The sequence below is a fragment of the Rhamphochromis sp. 'chilingali' genome (assembly GCF_963969265.1).
Source record: "Rhamphochromis sp. 'chilingali' genome assembly, chromosome: 2".
Taxonomy (NCBI): Eukaryota; Metazoa; Chordata; class Actinopteri; order Cichliformes; family Cichlidae; genus Rhamphochromis; species Rhamphochromis sp. 'chilingali'.
In genome coordinates this window covers 270,145-278,189 of record NC_137930.1, presented here as the reverse complement: position 1 = coordinate 278,189, position 8,045 = coordinate 270,145, and positions in this window count along the sequence as shown.

Here is an 8,045-nt window from a genome sequence, read left to right as displayed (position 1 = left end):
GCCGTTATTTGACTGATTGATTGGTGTCTCTGCAGCTGTTTGAAACATATAAAAAGTTTTTTTCATCTTAAACTCGGTAAATCCCCCCCACTCTCCCCCTCCTCCCTCTCAGGTCCACAGACAAAAGAAATTCCTCACCCCTGCCCCCAATTCTCTCTCTCTCAAGCACACACGTATTTTCTTTGTTGTTGCAGGTGGGATTGAAATCAGGGGGCAGGGCTGGGTGTGTGTTTCGGACCCCCCACCTGAACGCCTGTGGCTGTGTCGCGCGCTTGAAGTATGCGCACTACGCTTACTACGTACGGTGCGTACTATAAGTACGAGAAGTGCGGAAGTGAGAGGCTTGTGAAATGGGACGGTCTAGCCATCGTCGCGCTGTTCAGGTTGCCTAGCAACCATGATACTAACCGCGAGAAACGTCCCATACAGCTTTGTGTGACAGAAATGAAGGAAACCAAACACCCTCTGGCTAAGAGGACGGCACAACACAGAAGAGCCACCTCGTCAGGCCAGGACTCTGCAGCCTATTCACACCTACAGGCCAGTGGACACTCTTTCAAGGATGAGGATGTAACATCCTGGACAGGGAGGAACGCTGGTTTGAGGGCGGAGTCAAGGAGGCCATTTACGTGAAAAAAGGGAAAGACCATCTCTGAATGGAGGAGGGGCCTAAGGGTACATCTGTCACCATCTTACAATGCTGTGATTGCAGCCATTCCCGTTATTGATCAATGAGCTTTGATCAGTGGTTGTTGATCAATGGTCATGTGAATTTGCATAATAATGATGACGCAACTGACCTCCCAGCCCATTGTTCCTTCAGTGGGCTGGTTTCAGTCACTGTGTAAATGTCCTGCTTATAAGATTGGAAATCTGCAGTCAGCTGAGACTGAAGACGTCCCCTGGATGAGTGATGAAACGTTTCTCCCACAAAACGCTGCGTCCAGATGAACAGAATCAACTTTTGGAGAGTCACTTCCTCCTAGTTTCATGTTATCGATGCTCCTTTAACAGGACCCAATGTAAATAAAGTTTTTTATGATATCCACACAGGATAATTCAGTAGCAGATCAGACTTATTGCTTGTCATGTGATTTCTGCTGCAGAACAAAAACATTCCTGTCTCTGTCTGATGACTTTTCCGGGAGCTCGATGTGAAACACGATGAAGCTTTGAGGAGAAATGATGAGTCTATTTATAATAAAGCACTTTTCACAGAGGTGTGGTCACAAAGAGCTGTGCACCAGGATAAAATAAGTACATTAATACCAAAACAGCACAAACAGAAAATAAGACTCCACAGAGTCAGCTAAACGTAGTGTTGTGTTAGACTGTTGCACAGCCTTGGTGTCGCAGACGAAAAGCCCTTTTTCACTACAACGTCGTCACATTTTAGTACCTGCTCGGATGGCTATAAACCCCGGCCAAGCAGGTACTAAAACAGGACCTGGTATTAGTGTCATTGTACCACCCACTCAAGGTTTTGGCCACTGGGATGTGATTAGTGTTGCTTGAAGGGCCTCCAGGGGTAATAAACTGTCTTTAATGGAATGACAGAGAGGGTGTGAGGTTTAAGAGAAGAGGTCACTCAAACATCTCAAGTTTTTCTGCTTCCTTCCTCTTGTCAGTGCGAAATTAATATTTTATGTCACGTCATTAAATACTAAACTGTTGGTGGAGTGAGAGACTGAAGATCGACCGGGCTGCGTGAGCTGGCCCCAGAGCCATGATTCCACACAGATGGTTGCTGGCCTGGCGAACCTGGAGCTGTGAACGTAGACAGTGAGCAGCGGGAGCTGAGATAAATGATGTGGGCCCTGGCTATTTAGTGCTCCATATGTTAAATGAAGAGATCTGAAAGGAATCCTAAACCTGCAGAGGTTCTGCAGACATGTGACCAGTCACCACCTAACATTAACATGTGGGCCATTTTGGACATTTGATAATCCTGCTAAAAAAAACAACAACCTACTAAACATCATGTAAATTAAATAAACTAAGGCAACTATGATTAAACAAAAGAGTGTTTATACTCTGAGAGGAAGTAAAACACTTTCATTTTGCTCATTATGTGGAGAAACCGGGCAAAGAAGGCCTGAAGATGGACGTTGATCTGTGCCCTCCGAGTGTGTTTACTGATGCTGTGGAGCGTAACCCTGGCATTCTGTCTGTCTTATATCATTATGTTATCAACAAGCCCTCAAATTATATTGGAGAAGATATGAATGCCTACAAAAGTTTGAATGCTTGTCCGTATTTAGTTTAAGATAATAAACCTCTGTTACTGGACTCACCGGACAAGTGGGCCATGGTCACCGCTCAGGTATTTACCTGATTTTTACTCCAACATGTGGGCTTCATAGATAATTGGCAAACCTTCTGGAGGAAACCTGGTCTTGTTAGGAGAGACGGCATCCATCCCACTTTGGAGCAGCTCTCATTTCTAGAAATATGGACAAATTTATTAAACCCCCCAAAATATGACTATCCAGCGTTGGGAGCAGGAAGCAGAGTTGCAGTCTTACACGCCTCTCTGCAGTTTATGTTACCCCCCCCAAAACCCCATCTCCATAGAGACTGTGTCAGCTCCTAAACAGAAAAAAAACAAACTAAAAACCAGCAAAAAACGACTTAAACATAAACAATCACAAAGAAAGAACAATACAGTATCCACATCTGAACCAAAGAGTAAAACAGTGAAATGTGGATTATTAAATATTGGGTCTCTCTCCTGCAAATCTAATTATAAGCTAGTCTAAATAAATGAGTCTTAAGATGATGTTTAAAAGAAAAAATACAATCCAGCAAGGGTGTAGATTTGGTTGTGGCGTTGGTGGGGACGGAGAATTCAACCACCGAACCCTGCCCTGATTCTTTTTTTTACTTTTTGTCTTTGCTTCTTTATTAAAAAAAAGGAGAAATATACTTCTCTACGTATGCTATTCTACCTGCTTTTAAAGCATTTAAAATTACAATTCATAGTTTTATGTCACGGCGGGGTGCGCCGATGTGAATGGAAACAGGACCCAAAAGCAGATGATGACGAGTAGTGTAAGTTTGAACAGAAAAGTGATCCTTTATTGGATGACAGCAGGAGTAAACCAGGAAATCCAAGTAAACTGACAAGACACCAAGAAACAAAATACTAAACGGTACTGAGACCAAAACCTAAACTATGACTGTGGTGGAAAATAACAAGCAAAGACCATAACTAAGACTAATAATACATAACAGACGAAAACCGTAACTAAGACTGAGGTCAAATAAACAGACGACCCGACAATGGCATGCAGAAAACAAAGGGCTTAAATACATACATACATACATACATACATACATGCATGAGGTGATCAGGGGAAGTGGAGACACATGGGGGAACAGCTGACTGACATAAACCTAATGACAGGACCAGGAGGAGGAAAGCTAAATACAATGAACAAAGAACACATGACACTGTCAGAATAAAACAGGAAATACTAAAACTAAACATGACAACACAACTTAACAGACCTAATACGTGATGAATAAATACAAAACCCCAAAACATAGAAAAACCAGGAACAATAACTGCCTAAACTAAAGGCAAAATAGGAAATAACACAAAAACTATTCACATAACAAAATGAGAACTCAGAGCGCTGGGTCAGAGACCCAGCCTGTGACAGTTTTATATGTGAATTATATAATGTTAAATTACTATTAAACAACTGACTAAGTATTTCAGGCTTTAGTTTACTGCAGCCATATTCCATATAAATCAGGTATCATACAAAAATAAAAATGGCTTCAAATACAGTCGTGACAATGAAAGAATATGACTTGAAGGACTTCACATCATTACTTCAGTTAGTACACCAACATCGCTGATACATCAGCACTAAGGGAACACTGAATGACCTGCTGGTTTTTGTCTCATCTAAGATTAGCACAGAGTAAAAGACCTCTCAGCAAAATTATGCAACATTTTAGGCACTGTTGCCCCGATCAGATCAGTGAGCTGGGATTTTCTATTCTCAACATGAACTACTGTTACAGCAACAGACGTGGACCCACACAACAACTCAATGTCCACTATGTGAAGCAGCCAAACACATGCCTGCTCCTCTCGTTAACTGAGAAACTGCTGGCATATTTGTTTTACATCTATACTGTCCAGTGTCTCCTGGTGGACATACGGCAGCATTGTTTAAATTTGAATCATTGTTGACCTTAGCCATGTTTTTAGTCTTCTGAGAGCACTGAAGCTTCTTTCAGCCTCAGTACCTGCGTTTTATCCTCAGATTAAAAGTATTATTATGTGCTTGCTTTGCCTCACCTTTGGCCCTGGCTCCTCCCCTCTGCCACCTGATAAAATAACACATGGATTCGTGCCATATAAAAAGTGAGACGTGTCAATTCAGATTCTTTGTCAAACATACACTAATGAATCAGTTTACATCAGCAGCCTAACAACTGTCATGATAATAAATACTAGTTAATCTACAGCACCGAATCATCAGTCACCTGCGACCTCGGCTCTTCACCTCTCAGCTACAACATGGCAGAGCTGCCTCTGTCACCTGATGAATAACAGTGAGACACTCCACATACATGCAGCCACACATGTGCTTCAAATACAGTCACGAACCACCAGGTCATCCTCCAGTTTCACCTGTGATCTTGTGTCACCATTACTCTCTATCACCTGACAAACAGGACAAACATGACAATAAGAATAAAATGTGGAGCTGCTTCAGTGTTTCTGTCACTTTGTGCAGATCCTGACTCGTCAGTAATGTTTGTAGGCTGAGTGCATTTTTAAAACAAGTTGTGCAAACTGCACTACAAGGTGGATATTTGCAAAATCATGACTACCTCATGATATATTGTCTCAAAAATGAACCCTATGAATATGTCAGTGCCATTAGGATGAAATTATTGTGTCACCAACATTTTGACGTTAGACATATAATTCTAACAGCCTCTGTAAACTAATATCCTGGCTGCTCGAGGCTGCTGTTTTCTCCGACAGCTTCAATCAAAATTAGAAACGCTGCTCTGAGACTGAGAGAACTAATAGTGCTGCTTGTTGTGCAGTTAGTTTCCAAAATACTTTTTTATATCCAGGCTCTTCCTTGTTGCTGCCGTCCTCCTCTCCTCCTCGCAGCGCAGGCTTGCCGCTGCTAAAACTAAACAGAGCTCCCTGAAAGGCTCAGCCAATCACATTGGCCATAATTGTCACACGAGGTAGGACTGCAGTAGAGAACTTAATTTAACTCTTTCTGCACCGCTGGGTGAATGAGACGCTGACAGATCGTTTTTTTGCCAAGACGGATGACGTATGACCAACTGGGCACCCCATCTTGCTACAGTGTTTGTTGTAATTGAATACATTGTGAATAAGACTGACCAAGCTAAACTGTACAGCACAGTGAGAAAAGCATTTCCCAGCCTCAAAAGACACAAGGTGAAAGCTTTTATACAGGCTGTTAGTGCGGATGCAGTTGACGAGTACAAAGTGATGACAAAGAAAGACTGTATTACTGTACCTAAAAAAAGCCACATGCATGTTGAGGGTCGTATAGCAGCAGGGCCATTTAAACAAGACATGGTCATGATATTTGAGCCAGACTTAAACCCCCAGTGGCCAGACGATCTTGAGTTTTTTGACACTTTGGTTAAAGTTAAGAAGGGTACTTTACCCGTCATAACACTAGGTGTTTCTAACCCAACTGACCATGAAATTGTCATTCCAGGCCGTACATTAGTTGGCTCGGTTCAGACTATTACAGCTGTTTTACCTGCTCAGGTGTTTGAAAAAGCCGCATCTGTAGCTACTGTTAACCAGACAAATACACAAGCTCAGTGTAGCGCTAGTGAAGAGTGGGACCCACCTGTAGATCTTAGCCACCTGGGTGAAGAGCAGAGAGTATTAGCAAAACAGATGCTCAGAGAGGAATGCCAGTCTTTCTCTAAAACAGACAATGATATAGGCTGTATTGAAAAACTGAAAATGACCAGATGACCAAAGACTACGAACCAGTCAAACGCACATACCTGTCTGTGCCACGGCCGCTCTACCAAGAGATGAAAAGTTACCTGCATGATTTAATAGCACAAGGCTGGGTCAGGAAGTCAGACTCGTCATACTCCTCACCAGTTGTTTGTGTTAGAAAAAAAGATGGTACTTTAAGACTGTGCATAGACTACAGAGACCTGAATCGGAAAACCCATCCTGATCGCCAGCCCATCCCACGCGTCCAGGATATTATGGACAGTTTGGGTGGAAACTCCTGGTTTTCGCTTTTAGATCAGGGGAAAGCGTACCACCAGGGGTTCATGTCAGAAGAAAGTCGTCCACTCACTGCTTTTGTGACCCCCTGGGGATTATATGAGTGGATTCGCATCCCCTTTGGACTTATGAATGCCCCTGCAGCATTTCAGCGCTGTATGGAAGAGTGCCTGGATGGGCTGCGCGACAACATCTGCATCCCCTATCTGGATGACACATTAGTTTACAGCAAAACGTTCAAAGATCACTTGGAGGACGTGAGAAAAGAGCTCCAGAGATTGAGAGGCTTTGGTATAAAGCTTAAGCCAAGTAAGTGCGACATGTTTAAGTCTGAGGTGCGCTATTTGGGCAGAATAGTGTCTGCAGAGGGCAGTAAAGTGGATCCTGCAGACTTTGAAGCAGTCAAAGCACTCAAAGGTATAAAACCACAAAATGTTGGTCAGCTCAGAAAAATGTTAGGCCTTCTCTCCTACTACAGACAATACATAAAAGACTTCTCCAGAAAAGCAGGTTGTTTGTATGAACTGTTAAAAGCTGACAAAACCCCAGAGAACTCAGACACCACAAAAGGGCCAGCAAATGTAGCCTTGTGGGGCCGGCCGGGCAGACACGGAGACCATGACACTGTTTGCTCCACCCACCAGTGCTGGGGTTCCCAGATTTCACACAGACGCCTCACACAAAGGGCTAGGCGCAGTGTTGTACCAGAGACAAGATGGAAAGCTGTGAGTTATTGCTTATGGCTCCCGTACTCTAACAGCGGCTGAAAAAAACTACAACTTCCATGCAGGAAAACTAGAATTTTTAGCATTGAAGTGGGCTATCACTGACAAATTCAGAGACTATTTGTACTATGCCCCAACATTTACTGTCTACAGCGATAACAACCCGCTAACGTACATTCTGTCAACAGCCAAACTGAATGCCACCACATCAAGATGGGTCGCTGAGCTCGCTGATTTTCACTTCACCATTAAGTACAAACCAGGGAAGGAAAACAGTGATGCAGATGCTTTATCAAGAATGCCACTTGATGTCGAAACCTTGATGAGAGACTGCTCGGAGGAAGTGCCACCGGACACTATTGCAGCTGCTATCCAGGCCATTGAGGTACAGAAAGACACACCTGCCGCATGGACACTCTCAGCTGCAGCAATGTCAGTCACAGCAGAAGGTGAGCCAGCAGAAGCAACATTCACACCCATACCAAAAGAACAGCTTAATGAAACGCAAAAGTCTGATCCTGTTATAAGCCCTGTATTACAGTGTAAACAGACAGATTCAAAACCACTGCCCAAAGAGCTAAGAATATTTGACCCTAAGACAAAATGCTTGTTCAGAGAGTGGGGCAAGTTAAGACTAGATAACAATGACATCTTGTACAGACTCACTTCTGCCCGGAAACAGCTAGTCCTGCCAGATCAGTTCAAAAAGACTGTACTTGAAGAGCTGCACAATAATATGGGCCATCAAGGTGTTGATCGCACAGTGTCTTTGATACGTGAACGCTTCTTTTGGCCACACATGCAGGCAGACATCGAGCATTATGTGACCAACGTTTGTTCCTGTGTAAAGCAGAAAAAGCCCAGCCATGAAACAAGAGCTCCTTTAACAAACATCGTAACTACGCAGCCCTTTGAGCTGGTGTGTATAGACTTTCTCCATCTTGAAAAATGCAAAGGCGGTTATGAATATATTCTAGTGATAACTGACCACTTCACACGTTTTGCCCAAGCCTATGCCACCACCTCAAAGTCAGGCCGGTTCTAGGACA